The sequence below is a fragment of the Carcharodon carcharias genome, chromosome 31 (genome assembly GCF_017639515.1).
Source record: "Carcharodon carcharias isolate sCarCar2 chromosome 31, sCarCar2.pri, whole genome shotgun sequence".
In the NCBI taxonomy this organism is placed as follows: Eukaryota; Metazoa; Chordata; class Chondrichthyes; order Lamniformes; family Lamnidae; genus Carcharodon; species Carcharodon carcharias.
This window is the reverse complement of record NC_054497.1, coordinates 25,528,343-25,544,347: the sequence shown is the minus strand read 5'-3', so window position 1 is coordinate 25,544,347 and position 16,005 is coordinate 25,528,343.

The following is a 16,005-nucleotide window of genomic DNA, read 5'->3' as shown; positions in this document are numbered from 1 at the left end:
GTAGATGTGGTGCACTTAGACTTGCAAAAGGCATTTGATAAGATGCCGCATCGAAGTTTGCTATGATAAGGGCACACGGTGTAAGGGGTAACATATTAACATGAATAAAGGATTGGTTGGCTAACAGGAAGCAGAGAGTAGGGACAAATGGATCTTTTTCAGGTTGGCAAGCTGTAACTAATGGAATGCCACAGGGATCAGTGTTTGGATCAACTATTTACAATCTATATCAATGACTTGGATGAAGGGGCCAAATGTATGGTAGTTAAATTTGCTGATGACACCAAGATAGGTAGGAAAGTAAGTTGTCAAGAGGAGGAAAAGAGTCTACAAAGGGATATAGATAGGGTTAAGTGAGTGGGCAAATATTTGGCAGATGGGTTTTAATGTGGGAAAATATGAACATGTCCACTTTGGCAGGAAGAATAGAAAAGCAGCGTATTATTTAAATAGAGATTGCAGAGCTCAGTGCTACAGAGGGATCTGGGTGAGCTGGTCCATGAATCACATAGGACAGAATTTTTACCTCGCCGGGCGGGTGCAGTGGGCTGGCCGGTAGTGACCATGCCACCCGCGATTGGGTCCCAACCACGATTTCACGCTGCCTGGCCGACTAACGGCTAGCCAGCATGAAACATGCGCTTATAACCTCAGCGCTGCCTGGCTGAGGTGGGGGGGGGGAGTGGTGGGGTAGGAGGAGAACGAGCGCTGACGTGTGCGCATGTGCACAGTACCGCCTCAGGGAGCTGAAGACTTTTAACAATAAAAATAAAGATTTCAAAAATAAGGAAAACATGTCCCTGCTCATGTGACTATGTTAAAAACGAGTTTTAAAAATTTTTCTTGGTTTTTTTTTATTTACTGTCCAAAATGCATCCCGCCCGTGGATGAGGTTTCGTTAAAAATGCAAAGGCCGTCAGGTCTATTCACTCGCCCGCCAACCGAACTGTTGGACAGGCAGCGAAAAGTTCAATTAAATGAACTGATTAAGGGCGTTATTAAGCCTCTAACTGCCAGCAGGCACACCCTGCTGTCTTCTCACGCGCACCCGCCAAGTGAAACATTCGCAAGAGTGCGCGATGACGTTGGAACGCTCGCCCAACACCATCGCGCACTATTTCATTCCCGCGGGACAAAAAATGTTGCCTATAAAGTTAGCATGTGGGTACAGCAAGTGATTAGGAAGGCAAATGGGATGTTGGCCTTTATTGCAAGGGGAATGGGATATAAATTTAGGAAAGTTTTACTGCAGCTGTGCAGGGCCTTGGTGAGACCACATCTAGAATACTGCATACAGTTTGGTCTCCTTTTTAAAAAGGGATATAATTGCATTAGAAGCGGTTCAGAGAAGGTTCACTCAACTCATTCCTGGGATGAAGGGCTTATCCTATGAAGAAAGGTTGAACAGGCAGGGCCTGTATCCATTGGAGTTTAAAAGAATGAGAGGTGATCTTTTTGAGACATATAAGGCCGTGAGGGGGCTGGACAGGGTGGATAACAGAATGTGTCCTCCTGTGGGTGAGACTAGGATTAGAGGGCACAGTTTAAGAATAAGAGGTCTCGCCTTGAAGACGGAGATGAGGAGGATTTTGTTTCACTCAGAGGGTCTTTAGTCTGTGGAGTCCTTTTCCCCAGAAAGTAGGGGAGGCTGGGGGTGGAACAGTCCCACATTAGCACCAAGCGCGGTAGCAGGCGGGCTGCGATGGTGGATTTTCACACCGTCTCTTCCCAAACCCGCCATATTATTTCTGCACTCCGGGGAATCACAGCCTTGCCATGGCAGGGGGGTAGGGGGGTGGTCTCATTCGCTCGCTCACCATCACCCCGCTGCTGCATCACGCCGGCCGCCATGTTTAAAGTCCACATCTCAGTGCGTCCAGCCCACCACTGCTGCATGGGAGACATAGCCCTGAAACTGAAGAAGTCTGCAGCCCCCAGGGTCAGCGACACGTCTCTCGAGCACCTTTTGGATGCCGTGGAGGCCCAGCCAGGATGTCCTCTCCCCCCCACTCTGGCTGCAGGATGGGCACCAACAGCACTAACCCAGCATGGGAGGCAGTGACAGTGATGGTCAGCGCCAACACCCTGCAAGAGAGGACAGCCACCTGGTGCTGCAAGAGGATGAATGATCTCCTCTGTTCCACCAGGATAAGTCACTCTTCTCATCACTCTCAACTCACACACTCACAAACCCATCACACACCCACAGGGCCCTCACTCACTGCCTGTGAAAGGGACATCACTATTCACTCTCTCACACACACCGTCATTGTCCTCATCCTGTCCATGGGACCACTCACCACCCACACATGCCAGGCATACTTATCATCTGGCCTGGCAGGCATCCTGCTTACATTTTCTCCATCTGTCTTCATGCAGGACAAGCTGGAACACAATAAGAGAGAGAGGTCGCAGGCTGGTGGAGGAATGCCCGAAATCAAGGTCCTCAGAGACTTTGAAAACAGAGCCATCCAGCTGGGCGGTGAGGATCTGGACCGGTCCTGTGCTGATGGTGAGGTTGGTGCTGCTCTACCAAGTGAGGACCCAGCAGTGCAACATCCATCAGACACCCAAACTGTGAGTGATGTGCCCTGTTTCACAGGCCACTGCCATGCATTAATTATCCTCTCCTGCTTTCACAGGCACATCTCAGAGGCAGCCGATGGAGCTCACAACTCAGGGCCTCCAATCAGGCCCTGTGGAAACCTCTGAAGAGGAATCTAGAGACTGGGAATCTGAAGTCCCATCACAGCGCTCACCCACACCCTCCACCAGCGCAGAGACACACACCTTGGAGGGACCTAGCTTTAGAGTAGCCTTGGGGTCACAATTTGGTGAGCACATCGCACTGTCTGATCCACAGCAGGCAGAGACAGGGACTTCCCAGGTGTCTGGCACTCAGGGGACTGCTGCAGGCCAGAACGTGGCTGAGTCCGAGTCAGATGAGGAGCCTCTGGACTCGGTCATGTCACAGTTGCTGGAGCTGCAAATGCAAGCTTGGGAACATCAGGAAGGGATGTCCGCTGCACTCCTCAGATTGCAAAGCATGATGGAGGAGTCTGTCCACCTTCACTCTGAGGTGACAGCACTGGCACGCCAACGTACCAAGGTCAACACTGGCAGGATGGCAGCCACCATGGAGACCTTGGTCCAGGACTTCACTCCTGCACTGCCTCATGGGCTCAACTCTGCTATAGTTGGCCTGCAACAGTGTGTATGCAAGAGGGGTGCCAGGCAGCTCAATCTCACTCCAGCTACCCCTGCTCTTCAAGGAGGCAGCCAGGGGCCCTCGGGTACCCATAGGGAGGAGGATCAGCAGGGGCACACTCCAGCCCCATCCATCCAGGTGACTCCGAGAGCGTCCAGCCAATCCAACCCCCCTCTTCCTGTGACCCCAGCAGCTCCAGCTCCACAGGCCGAGGAGGGAGCCACTGCCACACAGCAGGATCCCGAAAGCAGGCCGGGGCCCTCCAGGTCTCAGCCCTCCAGAGGACGCACACCGAGGTCATCACAGACAGGGTGTCATGGTCAGCAGGCTGCCCCCACCTCTGCTGTGGATGTCCAGGGAGCAACAAGATATAGCGGCAGGGTTAGGAAGGTCAAGGAGAATTAGCTCCGCAGCCTGGGCATGGGTGTTAATCACTTGTACTTAATGTTCACTATTGTCAATAAACTCCCAAGAATGTCTCCCTGCCTAGGGCTTCTTGTTATGATGAGCAGTGTCCGTGTCACTCAGATGTGAAACCTTTCCACAAGAGATAAAGGCAGGTGTCTCAGTCCAGGGCTGCTTTCCTGTACAACATGCAGCCTTCAGACCAAAGTGATAGTTTGGCCTTACACGACCTGGAAACATTACTGATGCCTGCACCCCGATGGTGCTGGTCATTGCTGCCAGAGTGTAGTGGGCAGGCATCACAGAGTTCCGTCATTCTCTCTGTGTGTTCTCAGCACCTTTAGGGTGGGGCCGGTCTCGTCTCTTCAGCATCTGTGTCCGGTGACGCTGTGCTCCTGAAGAGGACAGGCGCTGAAGGCGGACAAAGGATCAGATGCTTCACGGCTGTGTCTCTATATGACCCTGTCACAGAGTGCAAGCGATCTGCCCTCAGCCAAACAGGAGTCAGACATTCTCAGAGGCAATGTGAAGATCTAGGAGTGTCCTCCCTGCAGGTTGTCATCATCCTCCTTCAATCGATCTACTATTAGGGCCTCCACTGCGTTTCCATGACAGGAGCATTCTCACAGAGGGTATTCACGTTGCCATAAGCCAGACTAGAGTCAAACATTCACAGATGCGATATGAGGAACTATGGGGACACCTCACTGCAAGTTGTCATCATCCTCCACAAATCCAGCAGCTACGAGGGCCTCCCGAGTGTGCCTGCCTCCTCTGGCCAGTGCGATGACCTCATTGCCTTCATCGTCGCCTTTGAGGACACCCTCACCCTCATCCCTATCGACATCCTCATCTGAGGAGACCTCCAGCTCCTCCATCTCTCCTCAGCCAGCCCCTCTCCCCATTGCAGCGCCAGGTTGGAAAAGGTGCAGCAGATGATGATGATGTGTGACACCCTCTGTGGACTGTATTGCAGGCTCCACCAGACCGGTCCAGGCACCAGAACCTCAGTTTCAACATCCTGATGGTTTGCTTCACCAGGTGCGAGTTGCAGCATGAGCCTAGTTATACCTTCGCTCTGCTGCAGTCTGAAGCCACCGCACAGGTGTCATCAGCCACGGCCTCTGTCGGGAGCCCTTGTCCCTGAGGAGCCATCCCTGCAGCCTCTGTGGACCCTGGAAGACTCCAGGGATCTGAGACCTACTGAGAATGTAGGTGTCGTGCACACTCCCTGGAAACCTTGCGCACACCTGCAGGATGCATTTCTGGTGGTGGCACACCAGCTGCACATTCAGCTAACAGAGCCGTGTGTTGTGACAGAGATCTGAGCACCACATGAGTGCAGTCGATCGCACCGTGCAGCTGTGGGAAACCCGAGTTCTGGGCGAATCCAATCGCTCTTGCATCCTGGCTGTCCTGGTCCTGGGTAAATGTCCAATGTCCATGTCCCTGTGGTGCCAAATCTTGCAGCAGGTGGCAGATGTGACCGACTAGTTCCCTAGACATGCACAGTCTTCAGCAACACTGGTTCTGCAGAACAAAAGGCGGCATCGACAGACCCTGGGTGTCACTAGGCGCCGGCCTGTGATGACTCGCTGTGGCTCTTGGGGAGTGTGTGCGGGAACCTCAGCCGCCACTTCTTCCTGAGGTTGCTGCTCCTGCCTCTGGGCAGCCAGGAGTCTCTGTCGCTCTCTCCTCCGTCATCAGGCATACAGCTAGTTCACCAGGCTCCATGATCCTGATGTACTCCTCCTGCAGGATGAAAGAGAGAGGCACGTGGTTAGCATGGGTGCACTAAGAACCTGTCCTGGTTAGGTGTGACAGACCCTTAATGCTTCCTGGAGAGTGCTGGTCACCACCTGGACGGCCAGAGATTAGTGAGCTGCAAGGCTGCCCTGTTAGCTTGAACCATGGGGGTGTGGTCCAAACCGGGATGATGACATTGCCAAGGGGTTGTGAGTGCCTCCAGCAGTGGCTGCTCCATGGCCAGCTTTAGCAAGCAGATTGTACGACGTTCTGCAGTCCACTAAAATGCTCATCAATTTGAAGTCTGTGCCAGGGTCGGGAGAAGCTCTGGAGCACTTGGTGACACTTTGATGCTGCTACGTTGCTTGAACAGGCAGATAAGCTGGAGGTCCGACCCCAATCATGTCAATGTGGCCGCGTCTCAACTGCAGAGGAATGGTCACTTTATACAGGTTTCCCGAGTGCGTGACTGCTTCCCTCACCCACCCTACCCCTGCACTCCGAATGGCAGGGCTGTCCTTCCCACAGCCCCTCCCTCCCGCCACCAGTCACCTCAACGGCAGGGCTTCCCTTAGCTGCCCCCTCCACCCCCCAACAACGCCACCAGTCACCTCAATGGCAGGGCTTCCCTTAGCTTTCCCCCCCCAACCCCCCAACCAGCCCCCCAACCACCCCACAATGCTACTAGTCATCTCAACGGCAGGGCTGCCCTTAGCTGCCACCACCCCCCCCCAACTCCACCCCCCGCCACCCCCACAATGCCACCAGTCACCTCAATGGCAGGGCTGCCCTTAATCCTGAGTCGTCCCGACACCTCTGAAGCTTGAGGTCCAACAGGCGACCTTGGCGAGTGCTGCACAATGTTACTGCGCACTCACCTCCGAGTTCCCCTCAAAGTGCGGGCCGCCAAGTGCACGCCTTTCAGGTGCTGGTGTGTGAAACACGTCGGCGTGCTTTCCTGACATGAACGGAGGATCCAGCGGGTGGGGGCGAGGTTCCAGCGGGCTGGCCTGATAATGATGTCTTACGATGAGGTTCCCGACATTCGATAGCAGGAAATGCTGCCCGTCGTTGGCGGGCCAAGCGGACAATCCCAAACTGGTGTCCCACCATCCTAAAACCGATCGCGCCATATTGTCTGCTCGTGGCACCGATCGCGCCCATCACCAGCAGGCATGGAAAATTCCGCCCTGGGTCACCGGAATTTATTCAAGGCTGAGTTAGACAGATTTTTGAAAGACAAGAGAGTCAAGGGTTTTGGGAAGCAGACAGGACAGGAAAGTGAAGTCGACATCACAGCCAGATCAGCCATGCTCCTAAGTCCTATTTTCCAATGTTAATTTTGTACCTGAGATTAATAGGTTTTTGTTAACTAAAGCTATTAAGGTATACGGGGCAAATGAAGGTATGTGGAGTTAGGTCACACATCAGCCGTATTGTAAAGGAATGGTGGAGAAGGTTTGAGTGGCTGAATGGCCTCCTTCTGAACTATGTTCCTAATGCAGCCTTGTCAATGTCACCCACCTCCCGAGGACTGATACAAAGATGCTCTTACATTATCATAGTTATCACTTGTTTGTAGATAGACGTCTCTGTTCAGCGAGTCTGAGGAGGATCTAGTTGAGAATCCTCGGTCTGTCTGTAATGGGACAGGGAGCAACAAGTATTTGAAAGGTTTGGAGAACAACACATCTGTTTATATTTCACTACTTTGCTTCTTCCAGTAACCACATATATGGTTAATTGCTTCTTAAATTACTGACGGACACAGTCTATTAATAATGGTATGTGATCTCAATATTCATATTCACACAGCGGACTTCACCCTTTTCTGTGTAGTTGCTACTTTGATGAAAAGCCGACAGTGGGTTTTTTTTTGATTGCTGGGTTGGGTTTTGATTGGTTGTTAATTTATTTCTTTCCTCACTGCTTGTTGGTTATCGGTTAAGATGGAGAGTAACACAGGTGAAAATGCCAGGCTTCAACGCCAGGGAATCCCCTGCAACATTGCACAGACAGGGGAGACGGCGTTCATCATCTGACTGGCTAAATGGATTGGCCATTCCAGACCAGCAGCAGAAACCCAACAAATAACCAGCAGGGGAAGAAGCAGCAGCTTCCAATCAGGACCTGCAGGGTCTCGTTCTGCACAAAATCATTCTGATGAAATCTAAACACAATCTTAGAAGCTGCTCTAAGATTCAATGTCTTGGAAACGCATGGCCATGTTCCAAAATGTGGTGAAAGAGCAAAGAGTGAAACTCATGCTCGTCAGTGCCATAAAACCAGCTCATAACAAAACAGCAGCTTCGTCTTCACTGACATTGACCGAACAATAGCTCAAACCCTTTTGCAGACTCATTAAATTAGTCTCGCCGGTGCTTTTAATTGAGTTGAAGTTAAAAACCTTGTCAATATTTTCCAAGTGAATGGAAGATAAAAGCTGGCACAGTGATAAATCGGCTGCTGATTCACCACGAGCCCGTTTCACCTTGCCAGTGACACCCACATCCCAAGGACTGATACAAAAGTGTCCTTACCATATTGTGCTTGTCACTTGTTTGTAGATAGACATCTCTGTTCAGTGAGGTTGAGGAGCTTCTATTTGAGAACGCTCTACCAGTCTGTAATGAAACAGGAAACAAGCAAGTGTTTTAAAGGCAAAAAAAGAGAAAAGGCTGGAAATGTTCAGTAGGTCAGGCAGCATCTCTGGAGAGAGAAACAGAGCTAGCGTTCCACATTAATGGCATTTCCTCAGAATAAAAGGGCAAAGGATTGGCAACATTCAGCCAGGCTCTGGACAGGGAGTAGGGAAGGAGAGTGGGGTGGGTGGGGCTCTGCATAGAGAGTGGGGGAAGGTCTGGATAGAGAGCAGCGGGAGGGGCTGGAGATCTCCACTCCCTCGACCATGGGTGCACCAGGGCTGCAGTGTGTTTTGTCAAAATGAGGCGCTGCAGCAATACACCAAGCTTCCTCCCACCCTATCACCGATCTCCAGAATTTCATCACCAAGGTGGGTAGTGGGGGTTGGGAAATTTGCCAATTTGCCGGTGTTACGACACAGCAGTTGGTAAAGACTGAGTTGTTTAAATCCCAGGGGGAATTCCAAACAACTGTCATAACCTAGATTTTCAATTAGTATGTTTGAGATGCAGCTCTGAATTCAGTAATAAAACCACCAAGCCTCAAAAAGGTCTTTATATAAAACTAAATTAAACATTTATTAATTTAACAAGTTTAACCACATACACATGTCTACAGATTACTACCATAATAACTTTTAAACAAATCCCCAAATTAATCACTCCCAGGTAAACCTTCACCAAGGCAACAGTGACCCATAGACTGGACAGTATTCAGCCTTCGGCTGTTAAGCGGCAAGTGACATTCGCACCAGAACAGAGCACATCTGGCCTTACAAATTCAACATGAGGTCACTTTGCAGACACAGTCCTAGGCTTACAATCCAGTTAGATCTTGAATGCCTCTGACCAACACACACAAACCCCTCTGTTTATACCCAGCTTCCCCTTTGAATGTAAATTTTCCATTGTAATACTAGGTTTTTAAAAAATTTTTACCTCTCCTAACAATAATCCTTTCATTCCACCAATTTTATTAGTAATATAAATACTTTGCTTGGTGTCTGTCAGCCAGGTACAAGATTTTACCCGTTCTTTTGAATGGTTTATTCAACAAATGCAAATATACTCTTTACCTTCTCTCCTTACGTTTAATTAATTAACATCTCAAACTACTAAACATCAAAGCACCCTGGTTTTAATCCAATTAAGCCACACACAGACACATACATAGACACAGACCCTATTACAAGTCCAATTTAAAAATAATTTCCAATAACATTATACACATTAATATCTCTTCATGACACTGGGAAGGTGGTGCATCCTGAGGATGGACATGCTGGACAATCAATAGTGAGGTGGGGGAGGGAGGGCTGCATAGGGAGGTGATGCGATGGAATCTCCAGGAATAGATCCAGCCAGAGTTGGCAACTCTCATGGCATCTAGATCATCCGTGGGTGTGATGCCCCCTGAGAATCCCTGTTGGTGGAGTGCTGACCACGTGACTCCACTCAATCAGGCACTTTGTCAGTTGTAGCACAGAGGGGAGAATGGACAGGGGGAAAGGAGAATATTGTATTTTAATTATTCTTTCATTGGATGTGCGTGTCAAGAGCCAAGCACGTTGCTGTGGGTCTGGAGTCACACGAAGGCCAGGCCAGAGCTGTTACAGATGGTAAATTCCCTTGCCTGAAGGGCATTAGTGACAATCCATGATAGTTGCATGGTTACCATTACTGAATCGAGTCTTTGATTCCAGATTTTATTAACTGAATTTAAATTCCACCAGCTGTTGTGGTGGGATTCGAACCCATGTCCCCGGTGGATCAGCCTGGGTCTTTGGATTACTGGTCCAGTGGCATTACCACTACACTACCATCACCCTCGCTTCTGAGGATCTACAGTACAGTAAATGTTGTCACTGTTTTCCTTCCTAATGCTTTCCCTCGGGCATCAGTTAGCTCAGTTGGGCTATATGGCTAGAGCACGGTGCACAATAACACCGACTGAGAATCCCTGTAGCAGCTGGGCTAGCTCTTGGGACCTGCCTCTTTGTCTTTCCCCATAGTAATAACATGGTCCAAGCCAATATTAGCAACCCTCAGGCAATATGGACACTACATACAGAGGGGCAAAGAGAATGCTTTCCTGGCTCCACACACCATGTTTGACTGTGACAGTGCAGAAGGACAAAGCTCTTGCCTGGATGACTAAATCCACTGCTAACATATACCGCCAGGTGGCGGATTTTATAAATTAGAGCTCCCAGTACAAAGCCTCACACTGTGGAGCTGCACATCAAGGGCTGCAGGTCATTCTGTCCCCAAACTCCTGCCTGTGTCACACAATGTTCTGCACTGGGAGAACGCTTTCTTTCTTTATTCTTTCATGAGATGAGGGCATTGCTGGCAAGGCCAGTATTTGTTGCCCGTCATAGAGTCACAGGGGTCTGCAGCCACAGAAAAAGGCCCTTCGGCCCATCGAGTCTGCACCAGTCAAACAAGTAACCAACTATTCTAATCCCATTTTCCAGCACTAGGCCCATAGTCTTGTACGCCATGGCATCACTAGTGTACATCCAAATACTTCTTAAACGTTATGAGGGTTTCTGCCTCTACCACCCTTTCAGGCAGTGAGTTCCAGATTCCTACCACCCTCTGGGTGAAAAAATTCTTCCTCACATCCCCTCTAAACCTCCTGCCCCTTACCTTAAATCTATACCCCCTGGTTCTTGATCCCTCCCCCAAGGGGAAAAGTTCCTCCCTGTCTACCCTATCTATGCCCCTCATAATTTTATACACCTCAATCATATCCCCCTTCAATATCCTCTGCTCCAGGGAAAATAACCCCAGTCTATCCAATCTCTCCTCAAAACTAAAACTCTCCAGCCCAGGCAACATCCTGGTAAATCTCCTCTGCACTCTCTCTAGTGCAATCACATCCTTCCTATAATGCGGATTCCAGAACTGCACGCAATACTCTAGCTGTGGCCTAACCAGCGTTTTGTACAGTTCCAGCATAACCTCTCTGCCCTTATATTCTATGCCTCGGCTTCTAAAGGCAAGTATCCCATATGCCTTCTTAATCACCTTATCTACCTGTCCTGCTACCTTAAGGGACCGGTGGACACGTACACCAAAGTCCCTCTGATCCTCGGTACTTCCCAGGGTCCCACCATTCATCCTGTATTCCCGTGCCTTGTTTGTCCTGCCCAAGTGCATCACCTCACACTTATCCGGATTAAATTCCATTTGTCACTGATCAGCCCATCTGATCAGCCCGTCTATATCCTCCTGTAATCTAAGGCTATCCTCCTCACTATTTACCACCCCACCAATTTACGTGTCATCCACGAGCTTACTGATAAACCCTTTTACATTCAAGTCCAAATTGTTCATATATACCACAAACAGCAAGGGACCCAACACTCCGATTCCTGTGGAACCACACTGGACACAGGCATCCAGTCACAAAAACACCCCTTGACCATCACCCTCTGCTTCCTGCCACTCAGTCAATTATGGATCCAGTTTGCCAAATTGCCTTGGATCCCATGGCCTCTTAACTCTGTTATCAATCTCCCATGCGGGACCTTATCAAAAGCCTTGCTGAAGTCCAAGTAGACTACATCAAATGCATTGCCCTCATCTACACACCTGGTCACCTCTTTGAAAAATTCAATCAAATTGGTCAGACATGACCTCCCCTTAAAACCATGCTGACTGTCCTTGATTAATCCCTGCCTCTCCAAGTGTAGATTAATTCTGCGCCTCAGAATTGCTTCCAATAGTTTCCCCACCGCTGAGGTTAGACTGACTGGCCTGTAGTTCCCTGGTTTATCCCTTCCTCCCCTCTTGAATAACGGTACCACATTGGCTGTCCTCCAGTCCCCTGGCACCTCTCCTGTGGCCAGAGAGGTATTGAAAATTACTGCCAGCGCCCCTGCTATCTCCTCCCTTGCCTCACTCAATAGCCTGGGATACATTTCATCCGGGCCTGGAGATTTATCTACTTGACATCCTTAATAGCTCTTAAACTGAGTGGCTTGAGTGGGCAGTTAAGAGTCAACCACATTAACAGGGATCTGGAGTCACATGTGGACCAGACCAGGTGAGGACAGCAGGATTCCTTCCCCTAAATGGCTAGTGAACCAGGCGGGTTTTTACAACAGTTGATGATAATTGTCATAGTCACCATTATTGAGACGAACTTTATAATTTATTAATTAAATTTAAATTCCACCAGCTGCAGGATTTGAACCTGTGCCCCCAAAGTATTAGCGTGGATCTCTGGGTTACTAATCCACCGACATTACCACTACACCCCCATCGCCCCATACCAGCTCTCTCCCTAACATTACTGGGCCAGAACTTGCTGAAGCAGATTCAATCTGCAACCTTCAGCTTGTATTTTTTGCAATGTAAGAGTGAGCTGCTAACAGTACGGTAAGAGCAATGGGGTGTCTGCACCAGGACCAGCAGCATATTTTCCAAACCAGTGAATAAGAAGGAATGAAAATAAATAGAATAAGTAGGGCAAATCAAAATCAAATCAGGGGCAGAATGAGAAATAGAGGTAAAGTTTGGATTAAGAGAGATAAAAAAAATGGAAAGAGAAAGTAAAAACATTTTGACATTTTAGAAATCTATAACAACAATTAATTACCTGAAGGAATGAGATTGAACAGTTTAAATTGTTCCCTTTCTGGGCTAGAGAGGTTGACTGACCGTCATTAATAGTTGTCATATTGTTAAAAGATCCTCCTCCTTCAGGTGCCACACCCTAAGAGGACATTGGTGATCATGGGCTTCTATTGGGTTGGTTCATGATTATACTTGGCAAAGTGCTGCAGTGGTTTGCTGTTGCCTCCTGCAGTATAACTGACCAGGGAACTCTCCCGCTCTTACCACCAGCCATCAGGTGTAATGGGAGGATTTACAGGCTGATAATCAACCTGCTTGGCCACGTTATAAATGCACCTTTTGTGGCCATTGTGTTCTGAAGTGGGACTCGAACCCAGAGCTTCTGGCCCAGAGGTAGGGGCGCGGCCACTGTGCCACAAGACCTCCCCTATCGAAGGGTACTTATGCTATTACTTACCAGATTTAGCTTTCTGCAGTGAGTTTAATGGCAAAAAAATCAAATATTCTTTAAAATAACAGGATTGCTAAGGGTACGATGTTGTTTGTGTGAAGTTAACAGCTTGTCTCTTAATCTCCTGAATTTGCTGGTTGATTTGTGCATCACGGACACGTGGTTATTTTATCCAGCGAGATCTGACTCACTGTATGGAGATTGTTCCCTCTTATTCACTGTGTCCAGAGGGAGCTTACCCTATACCAGTGAAATCCTGCTTCTGCCGCTGTTTCACTAGTTACTGCAAAACACCTGCACTAAAGTGCAAATCCTGACCTTATCACTTGTGAGGGAAGACCAGCGACATCCTGTGTAAGGGTTTGATTCCTCTGGTGCATTGAGCCTTGTGTCCACCTGAAGGACAGATAGTTTTGTGATTCAGCAGTGATACAGTCATCAAGTTTCAGATCATACACATTGCTGGGGCTCAATTCTGCAAGATGGGAGTTCCACTCAGTCTATGTTTGAGGCCCCAGTCACTACCATGTTCCTCATACCCTGACTGAGCATACCCAGTCTCCAAAGGCTGCTCCTTCAGTGACCAAGCTTTGGGGCGGAATTTTACAGCCCCATTGAGATGGGAGTGGCGCCGCAAGGTGTGGGGAGGCGTTCAAATGCCCACTGACTTCGGTGGGACCCTAAAATCCCCCTACCGTAAAATCCCACCCACAGTCTTGGGCCAATAACCTAGTTCACTTGGTTAGTGTCACCGTCCCTGATGGCTCAATTGCCAATAACAACAACACCACTCACATAGCGCCTTTTAATGTAGTTAAATGAGCTTAACTGGAGTGTTAGCAAACATATTTGACTGTGAAACAAAAACAGGAAATGCTGGAAAAGCTCAGCAGATCTGACAGCACCTTCTTCAGAACCATCCGGACTCGAAACGTCCACTCTGTTTCTCTCTCCACAGAGGCTGTCAGGCCTGCTGAGTTTTTCCAGCATTTTCTGTTTTTGTTCCAGATTTCCAGCGTCCGCAGTATTTCACTTTTATTTGACAGTGAGCCGCACAAAGAGATGTTAGGACAGGTAACCAAAAGCTAGCCCCGAGGAAGGGTTTAAGGGGAGCCTGAGTGACTAAGAGAGGGAATCCCAGAGCTTTGGGTCCAGGCAGCTGAAGGTGCAGCTGCCCATGGAGCAGCGATTAAAACAGAATGCGCAAGAGGACAGAATTGGAGGAGCGCAGGTACCTCAGCAGGTTGTGGGGATGGAGGAGATTACAGAGATAGGGAGGGGGTGAGGCCAGGAGGCATTTGAAAAACAAGAATGAGAATTTTAAACCTGAAGCCTTGCCAGACCGGCAGCTGGTGCAGCGGGCACAGGGTGATGGGTAAACGGGACTTGGTGCGAGTTCGGACACCAGCAGCAGAGTTTTGGTTGAGCTTAATTTTATAGAGAGCAGAAAATGGGAGGACTTCCAGAAGGGAATGGGGGCAATCAAATCCAGGAGGTAACCAAGGCATGGATGAGGTTCCAACAGTGGATGAGCTGAGGCAGGGACAGAAACAGGCAATGGTACCATGCAACTAGTCAGGCTGTACAGAACCGAGCCATTCAGAACAGGAAGATCCCAGGTTCACTGCCTATTGGGCGATGAGTTAGCTGAGTCCCTGGACGCGGAGTGCAAAAATCTTAGGACTCCCACTCCTGATCACTATCCTGCTGGATTTCTGAGAAGTACAGGGTCGTGATTAGGATTCGACACCGCATGCAGTCAAACAGCCATAAGGACCTTCTAACCAGTCCTCCAACAGCCAGATAACTGAGGGGAAAAAATCTTTTCTCAACAGTGAGACAAATCAGCATCATCCCAACCATACAGATCTACTGTCAATCAGTAATAATGGATTCAGCTCAATTGCCTTTGTATATCCACAAACCCATTAACATGCATCAACCATGACTCGGAGTCCATTCCAGGGCTTGAGCACAAAATCCAGGCTGACACTCCAGTGCAGCACCGTGGAAGTACTGCACTGTCATAGGTGCTGTCTTTCAAATGGGATGTTTAACTGAGCACCCCCCCCACCCCCGTCTGCCCTCTCAGGTGTGGAAGAAGCAGTGGAATTCGCCCCTCTGGCCTGGTCAATATTTATCCCTCACCCAACATCACAAAAACAAGTTATTTTGGTCATTATCACATTGCTGTTTGTGGGCACTTGCTGCCACATTTACCACATCAGTGAGGACACTCCGAATGTACTTTACTGGCCGTAAAGTGCTTCGGGATGTGCTGAGGATGTTAAAGGCGCTACATAAATGCAAGTCCTTTCCTTCTTGTGATGGAAGACTTATTCAAAGCATGAGATAAAGTGAAAATACTGACCCTATCAGATCTGGAAAAAGCACGAACATATCCTGTGTAAGTGTTCTGTTCTTCTAATGAGAATAAAGGTATACCTTCCTGAAAGAGACAGAGGCAAGTTATATTATATTGTACCGACTTTGGGGTCTCAAAAGTTTCTGCAGCTAAACAAGAGTGGAAAACGGACAGCCTTCCTCTTGATGACTTTTGTTTGATTCATTCTTGGGATGTGGGTGTCACTCTTTTATTACCCGTCCCTAGCTGCCGATGAGCAGGTGGAGTTTGGCCTTTTCATGGAGAAGATACACCCACAATGCTGTTAGCTAGGGAGTTGCAGGATTCTGATCCAGTGACAATGAAGGAGGGGAACTCGGAGGTTGGGGGGGGGGCGGTGGGGGCTGTGTTCTCAAGCTGCCCTTGTCCTTCTAGGTGGAGGGTTTGGAAGGCACCATGAAAGAAATCTTGGTGAGTTGTTCAGTGCATCTTATAGATGATACTCACTGCAGCCTTGAAGAGCCAGTGGTGGAGGGAGTGAATGCTTAAGGTGGTGGATGGGGTGCCAATCAAGCAGGCTGCTTTGTCCTGGATGGTGTCGAGCTTCTTGAGTGTTGTGGGA